Source organism: Schistocerca serialis, chromosome 1 (genome assembly GCF_023864345.2).
Source record: "Schistocerca serialis cubense isolate TAMUIC-IGC-003099 chromosome 1, iqSchSeri2.2, whole genome shotgun sequence".
Taxonomy (NCBI): Eukaryota; Metazoa; Arthropoda; class Insecta; order Orthoptera; family Acrididae; genus Schistocerca; species Schistocerca serialis.
Genome location: NC_064638.1, coordinates 867,301,147 through 867,329,146, shown reverse-complemented (window position 1 = coordinate 867,329,146; position 28,000 = coordinate 867,301,147). Strand labels below are relative to the sequence as shown.

General features: G+C 46.3%; 1 protein-coding gene and 1 long non-coding RNA gene across 7 annotated transcripts in view; one reads left to right on the top strand and one right to left on the bottom strand.

Moving 5' to 3' along the window:
- The window catches only part of LOC126485748 (leupaxin), a 506,478-nt gene that overhangs the window by 462,237 nt on the left and 16,241 nt on the right, over positions 1-28,000 (top strand). The gene's annotated exons all lie outside the window — the stretch shown is intronic.
- Positions 5-27,046, bottom strand: LOC126485830 (uncharacterized). Its single transcript, XR_007588081.1, has 3 exons — positions 26,804-27,046; positions 707-1,123; positions 5-600 (listed from the first exon to the last, which is right to left on the bottom strand). It is a non-coding gene; the product is annotated as an uncharacterized LOC126485830 (long non-coding RNA).

Here is a 28,000-nt window from a genome sequence, read left to right as displayed (position 1 = left end):
GTGCTTTCGTAATTAAAGTTGGTATTTATTACCCATAAAAATGGCTGAGTACTACAGCATATTACGGACGTGGCTGTATCATCTCAAATGTACTAGCAGACTGCCGCCGTAACAGAGTAGGTGTTCCTCCACACAACGAATCATCCCTGAGCTACACACGACGCTTTTATCTGGGGAAGGCATCCTTACCTTTTTTGTGGTCGGGTAAGTTGCCAGAATTATTTCTGGAAAGTACATTATCAAGTATTCTGTTTCAAAATAGCTTTGCCCGTTGCTTTCCCACTTTGATTGACGAATTAAAGTTGCATGGCTGCAGTAAATATTGATTTCTACCAGTTCTATCAGCGAATGACGGCTTTCAGAAACTGCTCTTTGTAAGGTTACCATTTTCACATTTTCTAACGCTTTCTGCAGATTTAATTTTTTACTGGAAGATAGACTCGCCCGTGCTAGCACCAAAACAGAAGGCTGATCTTCTCGCCAGGGCTAGCAACAAAACAGAAGGCTGATCTTCTTGCTAGTTTCCACATTTGTTGCGAACAGTTCTTGATCCACATAACTTGTGCGTTTATGAAGACAGCGTCTTGAGTAACCATGAGCCTGGAAACGGTAGGTAAACCAAATATGTATGGAGCTTTTTGATACAGCGTTTGGAAATACAATAGTTATGAAGTAGCTGTTTAATTCTAACTTCAAAATTACTTACTTTGATCGTAGAGTCATGATTGTCTCTTGCAGTGGATATTCGTTGTTAATATCTGCAGAGATTTAAACTTTGCTGACTTCACTGTTGCATCAGTTGGTCGTGGTCTGCTTAGTGGTAATAGCTGGGTCTTCTCAGTCTTGCAATGTCCTTCACCTGCAAATTGTCCGACCCGATAGCTGAATGATCAGCGTGACGGACTGCTGTCCTAAGAGGCCCGGGTTGGATTTCCGGCTGTGTCGGGGATTTTCTCCGCTCAGGGACTGGGTGTTGTGTTGTCTACATCATCATTTCATCCCCATCCGGTGCGCAGGCCGCCCAATGTGGCGTCGAATGTAATAAGACCTGCACCAAGGCGGCCGGACCTGCCCCGTGAGAGGCCTCCCGGCCAATGACGCCAGACGATCATTTCCATTTTACCTGCAAATTAAAAGACGGAATCATATTGTGAATTCTAATAGCAAACGTGCCGATTGGGTGGTGCAGTAGTTGAAACATTTCACTCATATTCGGGAGTGTCGGAGTTCAGACCTCTACTCTCTTCATCCAGATTTTCGGTTTTCGTTGTTTAGCCCTAACGCCTTCGACATCGCCGTGACTTTAGGACCGAACCTTACTTGACTGTAACAGCGATAGCGACTCCGTGGTCGACTACGCACTGAAATATTTTGCCTCGTGATTGGGAGCTTTCTCGTCGTATTCCAGTGATAAACATATCCCGACACTTGGTCTGAAGATAACTGGTACAAAACTCATTGAAAATTTGCGACAAGACGACGCAATCACCCGGCTGATAATCAGAGCAGATTTTATCATTTTGTATCGTGCATATTAGAACACTGCAACTGTGGAACTTCGCGTCGTGAGAGTCCGTTGTGAAACTGTGGTGGTGTCCGTTGTGAAACTGTGGTACACATATGAACCTAATGTAGCCCCATTGTCGAGTCGGAAATGACAAACGTGTTGTCGCAGACTGGGTGAGCGACAATAATAGCCCGACAATTTGCGACTGTGGCGCAGTGTGGGCTGCTGTGTTGACACCGCGTCGCTACAAAGAGCGCCGGGGCGCCGCGCTGAATGGTCGTGCTGTTCAATTAGGCAGCGTTCCGCCCGGCCTGCAGGCTGTCCTGTCTGGGCAGCACTGAGACATACAAATAAATCTCGGCAGGCATTCGCTCCGGACCGTCGCCGTTTACGTTGACCGTTTTATTACCGTCACGGTCGCGGAGGTATTTATATCATCTGTGGCCGTTCCGATTCGAAGCAGGCTCGATCGCTAGAAATGTGAGCCAGTGGAGCGGATTAAAATCGCTGTGACAGCTCGCAGCTGCATATGACGGGTTAAAATTAAGGCTGATGGCGTTTGTGTCGTCCAGTACATCACTCCCCCAAATGTATTTACGCCTTCTTGAAGCTGTGAATCCAATAGTTGCAAACGGCTACTGCATTTCACGCTCCAGCTGCAGCTAGTACGGCGCTTTCATTCGGCACATTTTATTTTTGTCTATCCAGGCGCTGGGGGCTTCTTCAAATAGTAGGGCATTTGGGATGTAGTGAATCTGTGACCAGGAAGATTTTAGGGGGCTTAAAGAACATATAGCGGTAAGCATATTGCTCTGAAGGATAGAGAACACAAATTCAGGATGGTTACATATCGTTCGTCGATTTTACAATACTGTATTTCCAACAAAACTGCGCGTAAACATAATATTTTACCCATCTCCAAGCCGAAAGTTCGAAATTTCTGTGTTGGCATTTGATTGCAGCGTCACCTAGCAGCAAATTTATACATTCTTGATAATATTTGCAATATAAGCGAAAGATAATAGCTGCTGTGTGTTTAATACGCACTAAGAGGTAGTGTTGTTGGAGATTCATGCCCATTTAGGGGGCAATGTGGACGTAATCCTGTTGTGACGACAGTCTCAGAGTAACAGGGAAGCAGTGTGAAAATGAAGATACTGCAAATGGATTGCGTGCAGGTTTCGTACTTACATCGCGTTTACCAACACCAACAAAGAACTACATTAAAAAAAGATTTCAGTCGACTCGTATAAACTTAAATTCGTACAAAACTGCAGCCCAATGATCCTGGAAACAGACGTTCTATAAGACTTTTATCAGGCGTTTATGCCAATGTCACAAGCAGAAGACAGAGAGATAGAGAAAATGTACAAGGATATTGAATGGGTAATTCAGAACGTAAAGATAGATGACAGCCAATAATTATGGGGGATTGGAAAGCAGTATTAGGGGAAAGAACAGAAGAAAGAGTTACGAGACGATTTGGGGTTACTAGTAGAAGTGAGAAAGCAGACAGACTAACTGAGTACTGCAGTAAATTTCGGCTAGCAATAACGAATGCACTGTTCAAAAATCACAAGAGAAAGAGATGTACTTAGGAAAGGCCTGGACATACGGAAAGATTTCAGCTGGACTATATGATGGTCAGGCGGTGATTCCGAAATCAGATATTGGATCTTAAGACGTACCAAGGAGCAGATGTAGATTTGGATCACATTTTACTGATGATGAAGAGTAGGCAGGAACTTAAGAGTGTCGTCCGAAAGTAGCAATGTGGAAATAATTGCGATACGAAGTACTGAGGAATGACATGAAGCGTCTGAAGTTTTCGGCTGTGGGTACTGCTATAATGAACACCACAGTCAGCAGTTCAGTCGATGGTGATGATGATGATGATGATCGCCACTTTAATGAATAATGATGAAATGATGAGGACAACACAAACACCCAGTCATCTCGAGGCAGGTAAAAATCCCTGACCCCGCCGGGAATCGAACACGGGACCCCGTGTCAGTTGAAGAGGAATAGACATCTCTAGAAAGGGCGGTTACAGAATTTGGACAGATAAACATGTATACAAGGAAGGTAATCGCGAAGAAACCTTGAGTAACATAAAAAAAACCTCGATTAATCGACGAATGAACGAAGTACAAATATGTTCAGTGAAAGACAGGAACACAGCAATGTAAGTAATATGAGTTAAATAAATAGGAAATCAGAAGACTGGCAAAACAAAGGGGTGAGCATTTGTGAACAGTATGATGCCTTGCCAGTACTAATTGTTATCATTGTTGAAGCGACATTTAATTTATTTGGAAATGGTCGTAAGCACAGTGTCCTTATTTAACTATCAGAGAAACTCCGCTTTCATAGAGATCTAGTGTTGCAGCCCAAGTACACGAGTTTTGTACCTTTCCCAAGCGATATCGAGTACAGCAAAGGTTAGTGTGAAAACTCCAAATAAGCGTTGTCAGTGATAGTAAGACCATGTGTAGTGTATCATTTCAATGTTACCGTAGTGCAGGTCACAAAGTGTTGAAAAACACAGTATGGAAGATTTATTAATTAAACCAGACATATGTTAGAAATTACACTCCTGGAAATGGAAAAAAGAACACATTGACACCGGTGTGTCAGACCCACCATACTTGCTCCGGACACTGCGAGAGGGCTGTACAAGCAATGATCACATGCACGGCACAGCGGACACACCAGGAACCGCGGTGTTGGCCGTCGAATGGCGCTAGCTGCGCAGCATTTGTGCACCGCCGCCGTCAGTGTCAGCCAGTTTGCCGTGGCATACGGAGCTCCATCGCAGTCTTTAACACTGGTAGCATGCCGCGACAGCGTGGACGTGAACCGTATGTGCAGTTGACGGACTTTGAGCGAGGGCGTATAGTGGGCATGCGGGAGGCCGGGTGGACGTACCGCCGAATTGCTCAACACGTGGGGCGTGAGGTCTCCACAGTACATCGATGTTGTCGCCAGTGGTCGGCGGAAGGTGCACGTGCCCGTCGACCTGGGACCGGACCGCAGCGACGCACGGATGCACGCCAAGACCGTAGGATCCTACGCAGTGCCGTAGGGGACCGCACCGCCACTTCCCAGCAAATTAGGGACACTGTTGCTCCTGGGGTATCGGCGAGGACCATTCGCAACCGTCTCCATGAAGCTGGGCTACGGTCCTGCACACCGTTAGGCCGTCTTCCGCTCCCGCCCCAACATCGTGCAGCCCTCCTCCAGTGGTGTCGCGACAGGCGTGAATGGAGGGACGAATGGAGACGTGTCGTCTTCAGCGATGAGAGTCGCTTCTGCCTTGGTGCCAATGATGGTCGTATGCGTGTTTGGCGCCGTGCAGGTGAGCGCCACAATCAGGATTGCATACGACCGAGGCACACAGGGCCAACATCCGGCATCATGGTGCGGGGAGCGATCTCCTACACTGGCCGTACACCACTGGTGATCGTCGAGGGGACACTGAATAGTGCACGGTACATCCAAACCGTCATCGAACCCATCGTTCTACCATTCCTAGACCGGCAAGGGAACTTGCTGTTCCAACAGGACAATGCACGTCCGCATGTATCCCGTGCCACCCAACGTGCTCTAGAAGGTGTAAGTCAACTACCCTGGCCAGCAAGATCTCCGGATCTGTCCCCCATTGAGCATGTTTGGGACTGGATGAAGCGTCGTCTCACGCGGTCTGCACGTCCAGCACGAACGCTGGTCCAACTGAGGCGCCAGGTGGAAATGGCATGGCAAGCCGTTCCACAGGACTACATCCAGCATCTCTACGATCGTCTCTATGGGAGAATAGCAGCCTGCATTGCTGCGAAAGGTGGATATACACTGTACTAGTGCCGACATTGTGCATGCTCTGTTGCCTGTGTCTATGTGCCTGTGGTTCTGTCAGTGTGATCATGTGATGTATCTGACCCCAGGAATGTGTCAATAAAGTTTCCCCAACCTGGGACAATGAATTCACGGTGTTCTTATTTCAATTTCCAGGAGTGTATTTCAGCAGATTTTAGAGGGCTGAAGTGATCTGCTAGTTGTGCTGATTGCTCATAATGTTGAGGTCGTGGATTCGGTTCGTGGTATTACCCAAAGTTTTCCCTGTAACGGATCTGCTTCAGGAGCCGCATCATTAACAACGGAACATCACCAACTTAACCTCATATTTTGAAGAGAAAGGAGCACACTTAAAAGATACCTGTCTCAGAATTCGATCCCGCGAAAAAATTTGGGCTATAATTCTGACAGTACGCAGTTATGGCCTGCAGAAAGTACAGCTTTTAAAGTTTCGCGCGCACCATTTGTCACTCGCTCCGCCCCTCTGCAGCCGCCAATTCCCGAGCGCGAAGTTTATGTACGGCGGCGTAATAGATTTGTGAAATATTATTTTGACACTGGTAACGCGCTATGTTCGGCGTGTCAAAGTGCGCGGTTTCTATGCTGTAGCTGGTGCCAGCGATCTCTTTGCTTTTAATTTTTTTAATGTTGCGATTCACAAATGCATTGTACATTGAAGAAATTAATTAGTGTGTCGTTAAAGAAGTACCATAGCGCTATTTAATTATTAACATCGCTGTTGTGCGTCATTTTCTTGGGTTCTAAAGCTGGGCGCTGATGAAGTGAAGTACATTTGCAGGAGATGCGCTATTCTTAAACCTGACTGGCATCATTAAGTTGTAAATCGAAAATAATTAGCTTCATTTCTTGTTTTTCAGTGACTTGGGTTGATGAATTGTGATTTTTAAGCATATGTATAGCAGCAGAATATCAGTACGAGTATTGAACGTATTACCTACTCCTATTGTCCGTTCGAATAGGCCTCGGAAGGCCCAACGGAAGGACCGACCGCCATGGCATCCTCAGACGATCGGCGTCGCTGGAGGCACATATGGTCAGCACGGCGCTCTCCCGGCCGTTGTCAGTTTTCGTGACCGGAGCCGCTACTTCTCAATCGTCAGTTGGCCTCGTAAGGGCACCTCCTCGTATTACTGTATTTTGCGGAAAGCAACGTGACTTTTCTCAAACGAGATTTCAGGACACACTGGACGTAAGTGTTCACCTCTCCCTTCCTCTGCTTTAAATCCCACGAATAGGAGGGCTCTGGTTGTCACTCCGCTGTGCAGTACTTGGCGCTTGGCCGTTAAGCGGCTGCAGTGGGGCAGGGAGCGTCAAACAGCCGGTGCGCGAAGTTCAAAAGCTGGACTTTCAGGAGGTCATAACTGAGTACTACCAGAGTAACGTTACGAATTTTCACGCGGGATACATTTCTGGGACTGATATGTTGCAAGTGTGCTTTCTTCACCTTAGAATATGAGCTCGAGATCGTGATGTTTCCTTTTAAATGGAGGGGTTGTTTTCAAATCATGTGACCGAAGTGATTTCGTGCGATGATAGACAGCGGGCCCGTGCACGGGTGGATAGCAGCTCAAATCCCCTTAAGGTATTCCCGATTTATTTGTTCAGTCGTTTTCGAAATCGTTTAAGGGGAATAACAGCATAGTTCTCTGAATAGGCTCCCAGTTTGACAGGAACAGAGTACGTTCTCCATCGCTAATGTACTGGATTACAAATGAGAGTTGAATTATAACCTTCTCTCCTTTCTGAAATTGAAAGACTTACCCCCAAACTATAAGTCGGAGAAGTTTTTTGTGTAACCAATGATAAAGAGCAGACATCCTCATACACCAGTTAAATTGTAAGTGAAACGTACAGGGAAAAGTGAAAGCATGTTAACTTCCGCTTTAAAAATCATTTTGTTTGTAACGGAAAACAAAGTTACCCTTTCCGTCTGCACTGACATCGCACGAAAGACGAGATGAGCAGTATTTGTTTTGGCTGACTCCTGCTACATACTGCGAAAATGAAACTACAGATAAACTTCCGAAAATCGACAGAAAATGCGCATGACGACTCTTAGGTGAGGCACCTGCTGTACTTTCCTGCTCGCGTCACGTGTCTGCAACGCCACCAGGTGGCGTTTTGGCTCGCGATGGGCAGTGGCCGCAATGTCTTGGCTCATCAAAATGATTCAAATGGCTCTGAGCACTATGGGACTCAACATCTTAGGTCATCAGTCCCCTAGAACTTAGAACTACTTAAACCTAACTAACCTAAGGACGTCACACACATCCATGCCCGAGGCAGGATTCGAACCTGCGACCGTAGCGGTCGCGCGGTTCCAGACTGAAGCGCCTAGAACCGCTCGGCCACATCGGCCGGCTGGCTCATCAGTGTGGTTTATTTTTCCAGGGCTGACGGTAGACGTCAAATTCAAGCAGTGTGAACGCCAGGGAGACCAGAATTTGGTCATCGTGCTCGTTAAACAATTAGTGGCTTGTTTCCACTGTATGAGTAGGCTAACTGTCCTCTTGGAACATGCGAACAGCGCCTGCCCTAGCTTTCCTTTATTCCTTGTGACCATGAGATCTACAGGAAACCTCGTTGAAAATCTGTAAGGTCTGGCACGGCTCTAGGTTGAACCAACACCACAAAGATCACAGACGTACTGGCAGCTCAAAGGTCACTCGTAGAGATGTTGCAGTGTGAAGGGAAAACAGAAAATAGTGTCAGCGCACTACTACGGGTAGTCATAAAATTGTAATTATCATCTCGAAAAAATTGAAGGTGTGTAATAAATTTGTGGTTTACAGGTACACGCCTGTAGTCCTGGTACACAATGAAATACGCGGACAATAGTACCGTAGCACGCCGCTAGCGGAGCCAAAACAAACCCTCGCAGCCCATCTCATGTTTCAATGGGCTGCATCATTGTGTTGTGGCGCGCCCAGGGGGCGTGGTACAGTACTATAGCGCGGGGCCACACGTTACTCTGTGGCGGGGCTTTCGGTGTGAGCCAGCACTGCAGACATGTAGCTGCAAACAAAAAATTGATTACGTAACTTAATTTTTTCGAGGTGATAATTAGAACTGACTGGGCCTGATACTTATTAGATGAGCTGCGGAAGTACGGTGTTTAGAGCAGTGTGTTCCAATTATTTTGTACAAGCGATGTATCCAGAGATGATGAGAATGGCACAGAACAGAAGAATTGCTGCTGACTGAGACTCACGAAAACCCGTATCGATAGCCCAGCGGCCGGCCTCTGAGGAGGCAGGCAGCTGCGCGTGGTCAGCGGCGGGCGGCGGTGGCCGCCCTTCTATTTTGGCGGCGCGCCGTCGGCGGCGGCCCACGTACGCCCGTCTGCAGGCCACACGGCCGCTTCTCGGAAATTCCCGACGCCTCGCCCCCGTTCCGCACAAGCGCCACTGCCAGCGCCTCGCACGCTCCGCGAAAGGGCGTGGCGGCTCTCCGTCTCGTGGTGGACACACAGGCACCTGTGTGTGTTTGTCCTTAGGATAATTTAAGTTAAGTAGTATGTAAACTTCGGGACTGATGACCTTAGCAGTTAAGTCCTATAAGATTTCACACACATTTGAACATTTTTGAACTGCACTTTTCATGCACAGTAACGGAGGGCAGTGAAATATGCGCAATGGGTAAAACCATAGAAGAGGAAATTCAAAGCTTTTGTAATTTGCGCTACGTAAGGAATTAATTGAATACAGGGTGGCCATTAATGTAACAGACAAACTGCAGGTACAGTTTCCTAACTGGAAATGGAGGAAAAAAGGTTCTGTGAATGTGTATCCGGAAACGCATCGCTGCTGCAGTAGATGGCGCTAACGAATGGAAGTTCCTGTGACCACGTGCCGTGTGACCCATGTCTGCTGCACGCTGTGTGACTGACGTGGCGTACTGTAAGCAGCAGAATGGTCCGGTAGGTGTTCATGCGGGAACAAGTCGAGATGGTGTTTGTGTATGACCAAGCAGATGGAAACCGTCGAGGGGCATCAAGGCTGCACCAAAACAAGTATCCTCACAGACATCAACCACATCACACAACATTTCAAGCCAGTTTTATATTTGGGCGTTTGTGTGTGATCGTGGGTCCTTTCACACAGACGAAAGTGCAGACAGGCGACGGTCTGTGTGCACCCCTGATTTGAAGGATGAGTTCTTCAGGATACTGAGACGAACCCTAGTACAAACTCCGTTTAGTGGCCTGCCAACACGGTGTAAGCCACAATACGATTGTGTGTATCCTGCACGACAACCGCAACTATCCCTATCATCTGCAACGAGTGCAAGAATTATCAGCAGCGGATTTCCCTCTAAGGGAAGTATTTTGTCGATGGTTTTTGCACCAGACTATCAAAATTAAAGGATTTTTGTCATCAGTACTCTTTACCGCCGAAACAACTTTCGCCAAAACTGGCATGATCAATCTGCATAATCGTAGTCTGTGTCCGCCTCGATAGCTGAATGGTCAGCGTGACGGACTGCCGTCCTAAGGGGCCCGGGTTCGATTCCCGGCTGGGTCGGGGATTTTCTCCCCATCCGGCGCGATTGGGCGTCGAATGTAACAAGACCTGCACCAAGGCGGCCGGACCTGCTCCGCAAGGGGCCTCCCGGCCAATGTCGCCAAACGCTCATTTCCATTTCCATCGTAGTCTGTGGGCTACAGATAATCCTCGGGGAACGGTCGAGGCGTCTCATCAGCATCTATTCAGCATCAGTGTGTGGAGAGGGATTCTTGGCGAGCACATGTTTGGACTGGTTATTACTCCACAACGCCTCAACGGAGGAACGTACCTGGACTTCCTATGGAATATTCTGCCTGGGCTTCTTGGGAATATGCAGCTTATGTGGTTTCTGCAGTACTTTTTCCTCCATTTCCATTCAGGAAGCCGTCATTGCAGTTTGTTAGTTTCATGTTCATACTATATGTATACATGTAACTGCGACCATCCACTTAAGAAATACTTGTTTAGTTCCATTTTCTAGTTTTTGAGCCTTTTAATGGTCTGCTTCATATGTGACGCTGCACAAGTTACATATTCATGTTTGTAGCGGCGGTATTGGCAGTACTGGTGTTGCTATTAATACCGTAAAAGGATCCTGAAAACGGTCGAAAACTAGCTAATAGAAATAAAGAAATATTTCAGAAGTTACTAGTTGCAGTTATCCGTATTTATCTTCAACTAATGTACGATCACGGTGCCCTAGAATATCCATAGTTGGTAAGCTTAATAAGAAGGAAATACGTAGGTAACTAGGCAATGCTGTACGAAACGAAGACTTTGAACAAGAACTGTGCAGGAGAAAACGCTAGCCGGACCTGTGCTAAGGCAATAGTTATCGCGCAAAGGAAAAGTTGTATGCGCGGACAAAGATTCAAATATGTAAGCGATTATTGAGAATGCTGGCTGTGTTAAGTAAAAGAGGGATGAAAAGATTAACGCAAAAATAGTAAGATGGCACCAATGAAGTTGAAAACCTTATAACATATACGTAAAACGAACCTTCCCGTAGGCTGCTGCAGAAGATAACGTGCGCAGGTAGATTAACGTAAGAGACATTAATTATAATTGAGAAAAAGTAGTGTTGGAGGCAGACTGAGAGATACCGGCATAGCTGCTGAACTGTCAAACTTCTACGTTGCTGATACATTGCATAAAATGAAATTTCGGTTCATCATGCCTTCTCACATTATCCATTTTCCAAGAATCTTGAAAGCGCACTATCTGATTAAAAGCGTCCAGACACGTCGGTATAGAGCGAAATTGACCACTAGATGTTATGAGAGACGGATCCGCCGGTATAAAGGGAGGCGGAGAGAATTGTGTTGTTTGCAGAGAAGCACAAACAAAGGTATGGGTCGGTCAAGAGAGCTGAGTGACTTGCAACTTGGGCTACTGACTGGATGTCGCCTGAGTAACAAATCCAACAGCGTGTAAGGTACCTCTTACGTGAGGAAGACGTTTTTACCAGTTTTAATAAATTATTGTCTCTTATTGATGTGTTCGCGATAGTTAGGAAGTGCTGTAGTCCGTAGCCGGCCATGAGTCGGAGAGCATTTCCCTCGCTGGCTGGCTAGGTGACGAAGCGGCCATATGCCGCGCGTAGTGGGGTGGGGCTCGGCTCTGGACCGTAGCAACAAGCGTCAGCCTGGGAAATGTACATGACGGGAAGTACCGCCATCTTGGCGCCAAAGTCACCGATTTTCTTTATTTATATTTAATAATTAAAGTCATTTATGACAACATGAGTAGTAGGAGGAGCCTCTGGATGTTGAAAACTATTTATCATAATTTTGCCTCGTTAAAATTCACACCCGTTCATTAACAAATGCATGTCTTAGTAAGTACGAATTTGATCGGAAATCCACGAACTGTGACGAAACTAGTAAGAGATACAGACTGCGCGCCATAGTCTGCAGTCGGCGTTAAGAGCTCTTCCTGTCTTGTTCGATGGTAGCCATGCTCTCGGTTACGAGTAGTTTGTGACATGAGTGTTTCATTATTGATCTAATAGGAATAAAAGTGATATTACGGCATACTGAATGTTAATTTCGAGTAAACAGATAGATCAAAGTTGATCGACAGCAGCTTCAGATAATTAGCTTCCACCGCCAGAGACATCCAATGCGCGAATGAAGAACCTGCACGGGACGACATTTACAAGAGCTGCACCGCGCACAGGTGGGAGGAAATCCGACGACACGACCCACCAAGGCGGATCAAGGAAGGACCGACTTACACTCGCAAATTCCGGGTGGAAATGCTGACCAGTTATACTGTACGTCACATATACCACCCTCTACGGACTCGCGGCTAAGCTGAGTAATAACAGTATCAGTTTAGGAGCGAGGGGATCTTGCAAGCGGCAGTTCACGTGAAGCGGGAACGCGAAGGAACAAAGACAGCTACATCAAGACCAGACAGACCTCATGTACTGACGGACGGGGGCCGTCCAACATTGCCGAGGGTGACCGTAAAAAGTCGCTTGAGATCAGAGGGAGGAATCACTCGTGATTTCCAAAGCGCTACCGCTAGCGTAACGACTGTGTGTAGGGAGTTAAAAGGAATGAGGCACAGCTCCTCATAAGCCTCGCATTTCTGAAGTGTGCGATAAGCGACGCTAGAGTTGGTGTAAAGAGCGACTTCACTGGATAAAGGATGGCTGGAAACGAGTGATGTGGAGAGATTAATCACTCCATGTCCTGTGTCTGGCGAATGTCTGGAGAACGTTACCTGCCATCTGGTGCTAGGATATGAGGATGTTTCAAGCAATTCAGCTGTGTTACCCTTATTCTGTTTACGAGAACTCTAAATGCAGAAAGATATAAACATGTTTTAGAGCATTGTGTACTGTGTTCAGCAGAGGTACAGGTCGGTGACGATCATTGTTCCTACCAGCATGACAATGCACACTGTCATAAAGCAGCATGAGTGCTGCAATGGTCTGTGGACAACAAGATTCCAGAAATGATCCGGCCTGCCCAGAGTCCCGATCTGAGTCCACCTTGGGGATGAGCTGGAACGTCGACTTTTCTCCAGACCCCAGCGTGCAACGTCACTACCTTCGGTTTCGACTCTTGAAGAAGAATGGGCTACCATTCCTCCACAGACATTTAGACACGTCAATGAATGCGTCCCAGCAGAGCACAAACCGTCATAAAGACAGTGCACATGCTCATATTAATGACCACGAATAGGTGCTCAGACAACTTGATACATACTATCTTTGATTAGATAGCGTATGTACCAAGTTGTCTTTCATCCAAATCATTTCCCACAAATTTATTTTACGAGTGGAACTCCTTTTTCAGTACATTTCATTCGTGTTGAATGCGGACCGACTCGGCAATTGTCGGTAGAATAATACTTGTCTTGTCGTTAGTTGGAATGCGTACACTTCACTTAGTTTGGCGGTTGTTGTCATCAGCCAAAATATCAGTTTAGGCTCCCCGTTTTGTCGTCGGTAGTATGTCAGCTGTGCGTTTGTGCCATATCCAATGCAGCGCTGTACACTATTCTATTTGTGTTGCTGTGGATGAGTACAGTGAAAGAAATAAGTCCCGCATTGGTCGTATAACCTACTCTCTGGTTCTGCTAGGTTAAGGTACACATGGAAACGGAAGAATCACTGTCCATAGTGCCGCATGCCCTCACGCCGTGGTTCTCGTTTTGTTCTACCATGTCGGTACATACTCTATTTTTATCCGATACTTTACGGCAGTACTTCTATTCCCCATGGCGGCTAAATATCAGGTGGTTATAATATTGAAGTGTAGCTACCCACAGCGGTCCAGTGTGGGCAGTAATTATTGTAGGTCAGCGAAACCTGATTGATGCGGAACTAATTTACGCTTGAAAAAAATCAGTTCCCGTTTTGGCCACCAGATGCAATTACAGCGCTGTACAGTGTATGACAGTATGCCATCCGGACCGAATGATGTGGCACAGTCGTTAGCACACTGGACGCGCACTCGGGACGTCGATGGCTCAAACCCGCGTCCAGCCATCCTGATTTAGGTTTCCCGTGATTTCCCTAAATCGCTTCCGGCAAATGCTGGGATGGTTTCTTTGAAAGGACACGGCCAACTTCCTTCCCTAATCCGAAGGAACCGATGACCTCAGTGTTTGCTCTCCTGTATTAATTTTATCCAAAAACTTTCCTACATGACATTTTTTTATCACATCTCTCATATTACATGTTATTAGCGTTTCGTTGCTAGTTATACGGTTACAAAGTGACAGAAGTTTCGTTAACGTGCGTTCTAAATATGAACCCAGCATTAAAACTAAGCGCTGTTTTATACTGCAGCTGCTTGTTCGTTGTCACCCGATTCACCATAGTTTCAGGTAGCAATCCTGTTGGAACCTATTACGACTTGCGAGTAGACACTAAATCGTAAAATATGTGTGTTCGTATATACACTCCTGGAAATTGAAATAAGAACACCGTGAATTCATTGTCCCAGGAAGGGGAAACTTTATTGACACATTCCTGGGGTCAGATACATCACATGATCACACTGACAGAACCACAGGCACATAGACACAGGCAACAGAGCATGCACAATGTCGGCACTAGTACAGTGTATATCCACCTTTCGCAGCAATGCAGGCTGCTATTCTCCCATGGAGACGATCGTAGAGATGCTGGATGTAGTCCTGTGGAACGGCTTGCCATGCCATTTCCACCTGGCGCCTCAGTTGGACCAGCGTTCGTGCTGGACGTGCAGACCGCGTGAGACGACGCTTCATCCAGTCCCAAACATGCTCAATGGGGGACAGATCCGGAGATCTTGCTGGCCAGGGTAGTTGACTTACACCTTCTAGAGCACGTTGGGTGGCACGGGATACATGCGGACGTGCATTGTCCTGTTGGAACAGCAAGTTCCCTTGCCGGTCTAGGAATGGTAGAACGATGGGTTCGATGACGGTTTGGATGTACCGTGCACTATTCAGTGTCCCCTCGACGATCACCAGTGGTGTACGGCCAGTGTAGGAGATCGCTCCCCACACCATGATGCCGGGTGTTGGCCCTGTGTGCCTCGGTCGTATGCAGTCCTGATTGTGGCGCTCACCTGCACGGCGCCAAACACGCATACGACCATCATTGGCACCAAGGCAGAAGCGACTCTCATCGCTGAAGACGACACGTCTCCATTCGTCCCTCCATTCACGCCTGTCGCGACACCACTGGAGGCGGGCTGCACGATGTTGGGGCGTGAGCGGAAGACGGCCTAACGGTGTGCGGGACCGTAGCCCAGCTTCATGGAGACGGTTGCGAATGGTCCTCGCCGATACCCCAGGAGCAACAGTGTCCCTAATTTGCTGGGAAGTGGCGGTGCGGTCCCCTACGGCACTGCGTAGGATCCTACGGTCTTGGCGTGCATCCGTGCGTCGCTGCGGTCCGGTCCCAGGTCGACGGGCACGTGCACCTTCCGCCGACCACTGGCGACAACATCGATGTACGGTGGAGACCTCACGCCCCACGTGTTGAGCAATTCGGCGGTACGTCCACCCGGCCTCCCGCATGCCCACTATGCGCCCTCGCTCAAAGTCCGTCAACTGCACATACGGTTCACGTCCACGCTGTCGCGGCATGCTACCAGTGTTAAAGACTGCGATCGAGCTCCGTATGCCACGGCAAACTGGCTGACACTGACGGCGGCGGTGCACAAATGCTGCGCAGCTAGCGCCATTCGACGGCCAACACCGCGGTTCCTGGTGTGTCCGCTGTGCCGTGCGTGTGATCATTGCATGTACACCCCTCTCGCAGTGTCCGGAGCAAGTATGGTGGGTCTGACACACCGGTGTCAATGTGTTCTTTTTTCCATTTCCAGGAGTGTAGTTTAAAGGAGGTGATAACGATATTCGATACACGGGTGAGTTTGGTGTGGCAACTGGAACAGGAAGACGTCCTATCCCGGTGGAAGTTATTGACGAGGTTGCTGTTGCTGGTACTGACTGTGCAGCACGCGCCCCAGGTACTGCTAGTGCTCGAGCAGTGTCACGAGAATTGTCCATCCCGTGGTGAACAGTGCGGAAAGTTTTGCACTGGTACCCGTACAAGATCCAGACTGTGCAGCAGCTGAAACCTCACGATCTGTGCCAAAGTTCCTGAACGTACACTACGGTTGCGGGCGCGGATCGAAGTTGATGACATGTGGCCGGACAATGTTGTATGGTGTGAAGAGGCACATTTTACACTACAGGCTGCATCGAATACACAGAACTGCGAAGTCGGGGTACTGTTGAACCGCGTGTTGAGCACGAAGAGTCTGCGATGTGGATTCACAAGCACCTTTATTCTCGGTCTGTTCTTCTTTGAAAAGAATACACCCAGGGGTCCTGTAGGTGAGCCGTGGCTTCAGCACGTTATCGAGACCACCTTGTACAGCATGTGATTTCCGCTTTGGAAGAGCGCAACTGTATGGAAACCACTGTTATCAGGTAAGATTGGCAACACCTTTTCCCGGCCGTCTAGTGAAAGATCGGCTTAATGCAACCTTCCGACGGCTTGTTGTCTGGAGTGGTTTCCCAGATGAGCCTGAATCCATGTGAATTTGGCTTTGAGATTCGTAAAACAACGCGTTTACCGAGGACACATTCGGGCTCTCTCTGGTCCGAAAGCCTGTGTACAGGAACACGTTGCTCAGGTTCCACCGGAACTGCTGCGAGCAACTATTGATCACTTCGTTTTACGGATGCAGCATCTCGTCGACGTCTCCGGTGTTCATATTGAACAAATTGCGTAAGCAGCGGTTTGTAATAAACATTATGGCTTTCTCAATTATGTGAGCTTTTCTGCCCGTGTCGTATTCCTAATCTATTACACATGGAGACATTTCTACACGTCTTTCTTGCATTCACAGCGCCAAATCTGCACCTGGTGGCCAAAATTGAACAAGTTTTTTGAGCGTAAGTCCGTTTCGCATTAACGTATTAGAGTATCTACCAAGTTTCGCTGCCATACGATAATTACAGCCCACTTTGGACTTCTGTGACCAGGTGCACATTATTTATAATCACCCTGTACTTGCTTGCCTTAGCGACGTCGCTACCATTCTACAGCGTGCTATAGGGACTTTTTCAGGGACTTTTTCAAAATGCGCTCTGTTAGTGTAAGGGTGGTCGAAACTGGCTGAAAATCCCTCTAGACAAAAGATGGAGTTCATGGGAAGTAAGCCTAACCATTCTTCAGGGCACGCTTAGCCATTCACAGTAACATTTGCAGTCCACAATATTTATAATCTGCACGCCCTACTTCGAATACACAGACATGTCAAGCCAGGATAGGAATTGTTTTTGGCCTATTTATCTTGTACCATTTACATTACAGTAAGAACGTCGTTTTTTCATACTCTACGGCTCACTTAAGTTAACCTTAGCAAGTATCCACAGATTCTTCCATTGCATTCTTGACAACGGAGTAGTTGCGAAAGACTAACAGCTATGTTTTGATACGGACAGCGGCAAGTGTCGCCTCCGATTTCGACAAATGAGGCACCTTAGCAGTTGTATGGAGCAAAAACCACTGAAAACGGAGACTGAAGAATAATTGGAGATATCCACTATGTTGAAGAGAGAAGGCGTTCCTCGCGCAGAGGTGTGTCGCGCGACGGTGATGTGATGAGGGTTTGCCGTGGCCGTCCACGTGGCAGGAGACAGCAGCTAGGGCAACGTGGGCCGTTTCGGCGCTTTCAATCGTGAGCAGGTCGCAGGCATCCGATGCATGAGACATCCTGTTTCCGGGGTCGATGAAGTGACAGCGGTCACCATCGACTATCGCGAGTAGTAACAACAGCTAGACGACCCGCCCTGCATCAAACACTCACTAGTTCCGTGGCGGTCATCAACAGCCGTTGTGGCGGTCATATCATCCAGAGCCGTGGGGCTCAGAAGTCACCGTCACCTGGGATTAAGAGTATGGGAACTCGTTGGTTCGTCGAAAACAAAATGAGGCGGTGGACATCACTTCTCAACAGTGCGCCATTCTGGCGGACAGTGAAGGTATTCTAGTGATGGTGATGTTCATGTGGGATTGATTAAATGGTGCCTTTGAGAGACCTTCCATAGGGTCTCAATTGCGAACGATACGGAAAGCTATTGGCCGTTGCTCGTGTTTATTCGCGTGCAACATGTACCCTCACCAAGACAATACATGCTCTCCCGAAATGTCAGAACGCTCCTCAGATTTGAGGGTGATGGTGTCGCCTCTCATGCCATCTCACTTCATTCCAATTCGGCGTATCTGCGACGTCATCAACCGACACGTATGCGCCTTGGACATGTTGTTGTTGTTGTGGTCTTCAGTCCTGAGACTGGTTTGATGCAGCTCTCCATGCTACTCTATCCTGTGCAAGCTTCTTCATCTCCCAGTACCTACTGCAACGTACATCCTTCTGAATCTGCTTAGTGTATTGATCTCTTGGTCTCCCTCTACGATTTTTACCCTCCACGCTGCCCTCCAATGCTAAATTTGTGATCCCTTGATGCCTCAAAACATGTCCTACCAACCGATCCCTTCTTCTAGTCAAGTTGTGCCACAAACTTCTCTTCTCCCCAATTCTATTCAATACCTCCTCATTAGTTACGTGATCTACCCACCTTATCTTCAGCATTCTTCTGTAGCACCACATTTCGAAAGCTTCTATTCTCTTCTTGTCCAAACTGGTTATCGTCCATGTTTCACTTCCATACACGGCTACGCTCCATACAAATACTTTCAGAAACGACATCCTGACACTTAAATCTATACTCGATGTTAACAAATTTCTCTTCTTCAGAAACGATTTCCTTGCCATTGCCAGTCTACATTTTATATCCTCTCTACTTCGACCATCATCAGTTATTTTACTCCCTAAATAGCAAAACTCCTTTACTACTTTAAGTGTCTCATTTCCTAATCTAATCCCCTCAGCATCACCCGATTTAATTTGACTACATTCCATTATCCTCGTTTTGCTTTTGTTGATGTTCATCTTATATCCTCCTTTCAAGACACTGTCCATTCCGTTCAACTGCTCTTCCAAGTCCTTTGCTGTCTCTGACAGAATTACAATGTCATCGGCGAACCTCAAAGTTTTTATTTCTTCTCCATGGATTTTAATACCTACTTCGAATTTTTCTTTTGTTTCCTTTACTGCTTGCTCAATATACAGATTGAATAACATCGGGGAGAGGCTACAACCCTGTCTCACTCCTTTCCCAACCACTGCTTCCCTTTCATGCCCCTCGACTCTTATAACTGCCATCTGGTTTCTGTACAAATTGTAAATAGCCTTTCGCTCCCTGTATTTTACCCCTGCCACCTTCAGAATTTGAAAGAGAGTATTCCAGTTAACGTTGTCAAAAGCTTTCTCTAAGTCTACAAATGCTAGAAACGTAGGTTTGCCTTTTCTTAATCTTTCTTCTAAGATAAGTCGTAAGGTTAGTATTGCCTCACGTGTTCCAACATTTCTACGGAATCCAAACTGATCTTCCCCGAGGTCCTTGGACATAGTTTTCATCAATTTCCGCAAGTTGTGGGCGGCAGTGGAGCAGTTGTTGATTAGGATGGCGTCTCGTGGAGTGTGTGGCACGATGCTTCATCCCCGTCAGTGTTAGAATTGGAACAGATCAGTAAAGCCCATACAGAAGTGTAGCAGAAATGCTCTGGGAATTTAAGTGGAAATCGTTGGAAGAAAGATGACATAGATCTCACGAAACCCTTATTGGTAAATTTAGAGAATCTGTATTCGAAGTAGACTGTGCAAATATCTGGCTGTGGGATCATTAGAGTAAGATATAAGATGTTAGGGCACCTACAGTGGTATATAGTTGGTCATTTCCCCTCGCTCAATACGCGAATGGAATAGGAAAGGAAATCGATAAGATTGGTACGATGCGCTCTACATTAGCTTGCGGAGAATACATGTAGATTTCTTTCACTTCTTCACCTACTCGTGCCGCCACGTTACTAGTACTGGACTGTCTTGACATTGACTCTAAAGCACCTGCGTGATGAGACGATAACCGATCCTGCCTGCAACTCACGAAAGGGAAAACAGCGATCGATCTCCCTAATACCCAGTAAATAGGTATAACGTTCTTTTACACAGATGAGCCAAAACATTAAGACCACTTACTTAAACCGTGTCGGTCACATCCGGAACGCAATTCAACAGTGATTCTGCGTGCCCCACGGCAAGTACTCGATAGGCTTCCAGAGGTTTGCGGCACCAGACGCCTACGCACAGATAATCTCATAATTTATGGTCGGTTAGTTTGTGGGCGCGGAGCTGGCGCCGTCCCAGTTGGCTTTCGTTGGATTCAGATACACCGAATTTGATGACCAAGACATCAACGTGACTTCACTACCGTGCTGCTCAAACCATTGCAGCATGATTCTTGCCTTGTGAAACGCACAGTTATTCTGCTGGAAGATGACGTCGCTGTTGGGGAATACATCAAGTGTAAGGGGTTACAGACGGTCACTGATAATGTTCATACAGTCCACAGCTGACATGGTGCTTTCGATTACTGCTGCAGGTGCCTTGGAAGCCAAGGTGAATGATAGCGTATCATGACACGACCATGGACCTAGTTTAACAATAAACAGGATTCATCCGACCAGGCGACATGATTCCATTGATCCAGTGTAATGTCGATGATCCCGTTGTTGTTGTTGTTGTTGTTGTTGTGGTCTTCAGTCCAGACACTGGTTTGATGCAGCTCTCCATGCTACTCTATCCTGTGCAAGCTTCTTCATCTCCCAGTACCTACTGTAGCCTACATCCTTCTGAATCTGCTTAGTGTATTCATCTCTTGGTCTCCCTCTACGATTTTTACTCTCCACGCTGCCCTCCAATACTAAATTGGTGATCCCTCGATGTCTCAGAACATGTCCTACCAACCGATCCCTTCTTCTAGTCAAGTTGTGCCACAAGCTCCTCTTCTCCCCAATTCTATTCAATACCTCCTCATTAGTTATGTGATCTACCCATCTAATCTTCAGCATTCTTCTGTAGCACCACATTTCGAAAGCTTCTATTCTCTTCTTGTCTAAACTATTTATCGTCCATGTTTCACTTCCATATATGGCTACACTCCATACTAATACTTTCAGAAACGACTTCCTGACACTTAAATCTATACTCGATGTTGAGAAATTTCTCTTCTTCAGAAACGCTTTCCTGCCATTTCCAGTCTACATTTTATATCCTCTCTACTTCGACCATCATCAGTTATTTTGCTCCCCAAATAGCAAAACTCCTTTACTACTTTAAGTGTCTCATTTCGTAATCTAATTCCCTCAGCATCATCCGACTTAATTCGACCCACTGATCCCGTACCCACTGTAATCATAACTGACGATGTTGTCGGATCAATGTGAGAACTCATAGAGGGGTCCTCTATTGCAGAACACCATGTTCAACACGGAACGGTGTGCCTGCGCCAGCACTGTACTCTATCGCCATGTCTCCCACAGATCGTCGCCTATCCTGCTTTAGAGGGCGGCCAGACCTCCGATCCCTATGTTGTGTGATGAGGTATGGACGTCCAACTTCTTGTCGCCTACTGGTGGTTTCAGCATTCTTCAACCACTTTCCACAGATGCTGACGACAGTAGCATGCGAACAACCGACCAGCTTCGCCGTTTCCGAGATGCTCGCTCCCAGGCACTGGGCCACAAAAATCTGTCTTTTGTCAGAGTCGCTTAAATTGGCGGATTTTCACATTTGCACCACTTATTGTCGCTAGAATGATTCCCCATTTGTCTCTGCTCCACTCATATACTTCTCTTACCGCGTAACGTGCCCTCAGCGCCATCCGGCAGCATGCAACCTCGCGGCAGGCAGTGGTCATACCACTTTGGCTCATCAGTTTAGAGAAGTGTAAGTAAAGCCAAATCATGTTAAAGATCAAGTTTCGTTTGTATGGTCATTTTCTGCAGCAAGTATATAAATATTCGTTTTATAACTACACGCTTCCCCTTGTCGCAATATAGTATTTATTTACCTTCCAGACTTAAAGTAAAATCGGCACATAAATGTGCTGTAATTGTGCCTTCTGACCTATAGCCACACGAGAGGGAAAACAGATTTTGGCAAGACGAACGAATAAATCGTAATGTTGAAGGTACCTTTAAAATAAAAGACGAAACGCACCCTAAACATAAATAAAAGTCATATTGCAGTCAGAGCTAGAATTTTTTGAAGTTACGAAACGAAAACGTTAAAAGTCGTTTTAGTCACCTCAGCAACGTAGTGAATGTTGAAGCACCAAGCTCGATAGATTATAAGGGCGGTTGTGGAAGGTGTATCAATAAATAAATAAAAATTCCTGTTTCACTTGATAGGTACGTCCCTATTCCTTATCACGAATTACTTATCGACTTGATTTCTCGTTTATGAGTAGGTTTTAAATATTTTACAGTAACAAATATTTCGGTGTAAAGTTCACTGCCATATTTTCGTCCGCTCGCTGCTTACTTGAAAAGTTTCATAGTTACTAAATAAAACAATCGATGAATGAAAGCCATTAAGATGGATATGTCTCATGATCGCCTTGTTAACAATAAACAAGGTAAGCAAGTTCCAGAATGAATTTTCACTCTCCATCGGAGTGTGCTCTGATGCACAGTTCCTGGCAGATTAAAACTGTGCCGGAGCGGGACTCGAACCCATGTCCTGTCCAGCTCTCAGTTTTAATCTGCCAGGAAGTTTTAACATTAATTAATGTTGCAGAACATGCATCGTTGTGTTTTCATTCGTAAGTTCTAAATAAAATCATATTAGCCAATTATTTTTGAATAAAAGCAAAACTTAGTATTTCACGCATCACGTTAAAGTATGAATAGTCACCAGATTTCTTTTCGTGCAATCTATAAAGCAAGGTGCCCAGACCTGTAGATGATAGAAGACACTAGACTGAATATTTTAAGCAAGGAGCCATTGCAATGAAATGAACATTCCAGGCCGTGTGTGGCCTTGTGTGAGCAATATGCGCCAAGTACGAATTTAGAAACTGCTCATGTTTCACAAAAAATCCTAAGGAACGTGGGTTTTCCTTGTGAGGTGGGATCCCCATAAATTGAATTCATTACAACCACCACCATCCATATACTATCCTCTGATGCGATGTTATATTGCCATCTGATTACAGCGTGTTGCATGATTATTTCATCCTTAAGGGTGTTCCGGATTGGCTTACCTCAACAGTATGTTTTTTCCACAAAGTGAGTCATATACTTAAAAAATTTCGTTGACCTCTAGCCTGGACTCGACACTAATATCGGTTTTCGATTATTTTTGCATGCCATCAAGTTTCACACCCCCACTTCATCCTTAAGGGTATAAGGGTTGTCTTCTTCCACAATAATTGTGTACTGGTCCATGTCAGATGGTAATCACTGTTGATTGAAATTGATGCAGGTGTTGCAGAGTTGTACTGGGCGGGGAAAGAGAGAGAGAGAGAGAGAGAGAGGAGAGAGAGAGAGAGAGAGAGAGAGAGAGAGAGACTATTGAGTGTATTTAGAGTCCATGATTGTCTCCGTGGGCCCGCAGCTCGTGGTCGTGCGGTAGCGTTCTCGCTTCCCACGCCTGGGTACCCGGGGGGGTCAGGGATTTTCTCTGCCTCGTGAAGACTGGGTGTTGTGTGCTGTCCTTAGGTTAGTTAGGTTTAAGTAGTTCTAAGTTCTAGGGGACTGATGACCATAGATATAAAGTCCCATAGTGCTCAGAGCCATTTGAACCATTTTGCGTCCGTGGCCCAAATATTATGTCGTCATCGTCCTTCTGCTGCGGACGAATTAGGGGCTTCAGGTATGCAGGAAAGGCAGTGTGAAGGGTATTGATAGATGGAAGTTTTTTAACCGGATCATGAGGCGCTCATGAGATCCGCGGTCCGTAAGATCATTGCCCTTAAAAGCAAGGGCTTGGGTTCGGTTCAAAATGGCTCTGAGCACTATGGGACTCAACTTCTGAGGTCATAAGTCCCCTAATACTTAGAACTAGTTAAACCTAACTGACCTAAGGACATCACACACATCCATGCTCGAGGCAGGATTCGAACCTGCGACCGTAGCGGTGTCGCGGTTCCAGACTGCAGCGCCTAGAACCGCGTGGCCACTTCGGCCGGCCGCCTGGGTTCGGGTTCAGGTCTAGTACAGAATCGTAATCTGTCCGGAAGTGTCTTTACAACATAAGTCTCTTCAACTTACTTGCAGTGTTCGTACGTTTTTCCAGACAAACGGTAATTCATTACATATTTGAAGTATGTGATCTCTACGAGGGAATTCTTAGATACGACACTCTACGTAACCAGAATTCCCGTCCTCCTATTCCGGTCCCAGCACCATGAGGCTTGTGCTGCATCGTTTTCCTAAACAACTTAAGATTAACGGCTAGGCGATTCCTTAAATAAGCGCCAGCAGATTTCTTTTCCATTCCGCTGGATTGTGAGAGCTACTGCTCTGCTTGTTTGTCCACGAGCAACAGAGGAATTCGGATAATATGAAAGACACGAAATCATAGTGACGTTAGAATCAGTGTTGTTTATCCTCCGTTCCACCAGTGCATGGCAAGTTAACAACAGAAACGTACTTTTATATCTGTGGCTAGTATCATCCCGTATTACATGTTGAAGTTGGCTATATTTATATTTTAGCCGTCAGTCAACTAGTTTCCATTGCAAAAAGAATGTCGCTCCTATTTGGAAATGAACCAATATTTCTTTCTGTGACAGTGAGCGACAACCTCTCTAGAACTATCTTGCTTCATCCGAGGAAAGATGTTTGAAAAAAATGCAGACACGGGGGATGGGGGAGGGGTATTTAATTACAATCCTGTCAATATCTGAATGCTGTCGGTTAATAAGATGTCAAAGACACACAGGTAACGTATGTGTAAAAGGAAGTTAGGGGTGTGTTAATCATGGGGATTTGTACGAGAGAAGCTGTCTCTAATTTGGATTGCACAGTTCTTCTGTGATTGTGAGATAGCGCAACAATTAGGGAAGGAAAAGGCGATAATATATCCAACCAAAGGAGTTGAAAATTTTCTGTTCGGGAGGAATTGGAGACGAACCTCGGTTTCCTGACTGCGAACCATCAACGATTTCCTCTCATATCGCTGTAGACGTAGGGAATGGCGACCATTTCACATCCTACCCTCTTCCAAATAATTGTTATCAGTCAGAATTTCGTCTTTGCCAATTGTTGCCAATACGGATGGCGGTAGTTTATTTGTTGTTTGTATATTCTTTACGCGACGAGCAGAAATTACACGAAGACTGCATCCGTTTATTCCCTCTTACACTCGTTTCAAAGAGCGTCTGCACCGTTCCTGAAAATATTTTCCGATCAGTATTGGTGCAGTATAATTCCTGACATACGAGCGCCATAATTAAAAAGTAAATCTTTAAACTGACTTTTTTTTTAAAAAAAAGAACACTATCGTGAATATTATTCGAAACTGAAATTGTGTTATTGCTCTCAATCCTGGCGCGAATTCTGGTATCAATAATCTCAGTTTGGCTCATACTGATTTCAGCCTAAAGCTTCATAATGAGCATGGTAACATTCTGTCTACATTGCTAACGCAGACGAAAGTAGCACTGCGGTTTCAGCTTGAGGTTCTTGCTGCTACGTTGCAGATAACGTGTTTCTCAACTGTACGTCTTTTGCCTGGCCAAAGGAATGTTCCGAATCATCGAAACGCAGTTGTATCTTCCACTCTTTAAGATGGCTGTGTGGGCGCGTTCCGAAAGTCAGTTTTTTGAAAGAAAGAAAAAGTTGTACGTCTGCGTTTGATCATCGTACCAATTATTAACAATGTGAAGATGCCACTACGTATTTATCTACTCTTTTCTGTTTCGCAGAACTTAAAATGCGCTGTAGGTACGTTGAAAACAGAGCCGATACCTCTGTGCTGCAATACAGTCAATCAGAGTAACTTTCTTGCTAGTGGGGTATATTTGTACCACATACTACTTTTGTTTCAAGTGGCTTCTACTCCACCACCTTGCATGATTTCGTGCTAAAGTAACAGTTTTATTACTTCTTTGATTTGAATTTAGTATTTCGGTTTTCTTTCCATTTTCTTATGAGGTCTCAGTGAATAGTAACGGAAATCGAAATCGTTAAACCATGAAGCAACGATATGTATCAGACAAAAACTGCTTGCTCTCATTAAAAGTCTTGTGACTTCTATCACGATGGGAGATAAATGCAACACCATACTAAGAGCTGTCGTACTGTGGCTCTAAAAGCTGTTGTGATTGTGCTTTAATTTCATTGGCTGTGAAGAGAGCTTCCCGGCCACAGTGATTTATGTTGATCAATGACAGGTCGATACAAACATCTTGATGTTTCAAAATGTACCTGCAGTACTGAATTAACCCTGTTTGTTTTCACTTCTTAGTAACACCTAATTTCCTTTTGGCACGTTCTAAATTTACCCAGAGAATTAGATATAGCAAAATTACTATGTCCTTTAAGACTGGTATAAAGTTACCCTAAGTCGCAATGTAACATTGTACCAGTATTAAAATAGAGATTTTTACTCTAATAGGGCATAGTGTATGTTTTCGCTTCCCCATGTGATGTGCAACCTATTTCGTGTCCGGTATTGCCAAAAAATGGTAAAAAGTGGCACGAAGCTATCCCGACTGACTGTATGTGAGCGCTTTCGTTTGTTCATGTTTGCTAAGTTGAAACGGCAGAGCTCCGCATGGAACTTTCCTGGGTTCGATACCCCGTGTAGATACCAGTGATTACGGTCGTTGACAGGCCACGGCGAACGAACCACCTCTGTTAGTGGAATCGAACGACAGTACGAAGCTCCCTCACCGGCTCCCACCACTGGAAGGCGAACGCGGGATTCTGGCCACTGTAACCGTCTTACTATCCGACCGTCGTGGTGACACGTGCTACGGCACTTACCTGTCCGTGACGGTATTGTCTTCGCATCGGCTGTGTCGAGGACAAGACATTTTTAGCTGTCTGCGGAGCCGCAGTGGCCTGTGTGTCCGTTAGGCTTGTTGCGCTGTCAGCCGCGGTCCAGAAAACTGTAGCTACGGCGAGGAGGCGGCGTCGGCGGCGGCGTCGGGCAGTTCTTGGCGTCGGCCCTGGAGGGGCCGCTGACATTATGCAACGGGCGGCCGGCCGGCCGGCCGGCGCGGAAGACGCGCTGCAGCGCCGGTACTGTTACACAGGCCGCGCCGGCGGCTGGCGCGACGCCCGGCAGACGCAAATAGAGCGCGGGGGCGACCGCTCCAGCCGCGGGCCCTACTCACGCCCCACACTCGTCCGCCGCGAGTTTTAACTTTTTGTAAAAACAATGAAAGGAAAACATTTATCGTGAACAAATCGTTCTATTATTCCTCAAAATATACTAACGAGAATGGAAAGTGTTACATCACGAGCACCAGTCCAGTATGTATCACACATATTGGAGGGAAACCAACAGATTGCTCTAATTAAAAGTGTATAACTTCCATCATGATAGTTGATAAACGCAATACCTCATTACAGCCGGGGTGGCCGAGTGGTTCTAGGCGCTACAGCCTGGAACTGCGCGACCGCTACGGTCGCAGGTTCGAAGCCTGCCTCGGGCATGGATGTGTGTGATGTCCGTAAGTTAGTTGGGTTTAAGTAGTTCTAAGTTCTAGGGGACTGATGACCTCAGAAGCTAAGTCCCATAATGCTCAGGGCCATTTGAACCTCATTACAGTGAGGTGACGAAAGACATGGGATACCACCTAATACGATTCAGACCTCCTTTAGCCTAGAGCAGTGCAGCAACGCAACGTGGCATAGACTCGAAAAGTCGTTGGAAGTTCCCTGCAGAAATATTGAGCCGAGCTTCCTCTATAGCCGTCCACAATTGTGAAAGTGCCGCCGGTGCATGATTTTGTACACGAACTGACCTCTCGATTATGTTCCAAAAATGTTCGATGGGATTCATGTCGGGAAATCTGGGCGGCCGTATCATTTGCTCGAACTGTCAAAATGTTCTTATTCCTCGAGAACATGAAGTCCGTGAATGGCTGCAAATGGTGTCCAAGCAGCCGAACATAAACACTACCAATCAATGACCGGTTTAGTTGGACCAGAAGACCCAGTACATTCAATGTAAAC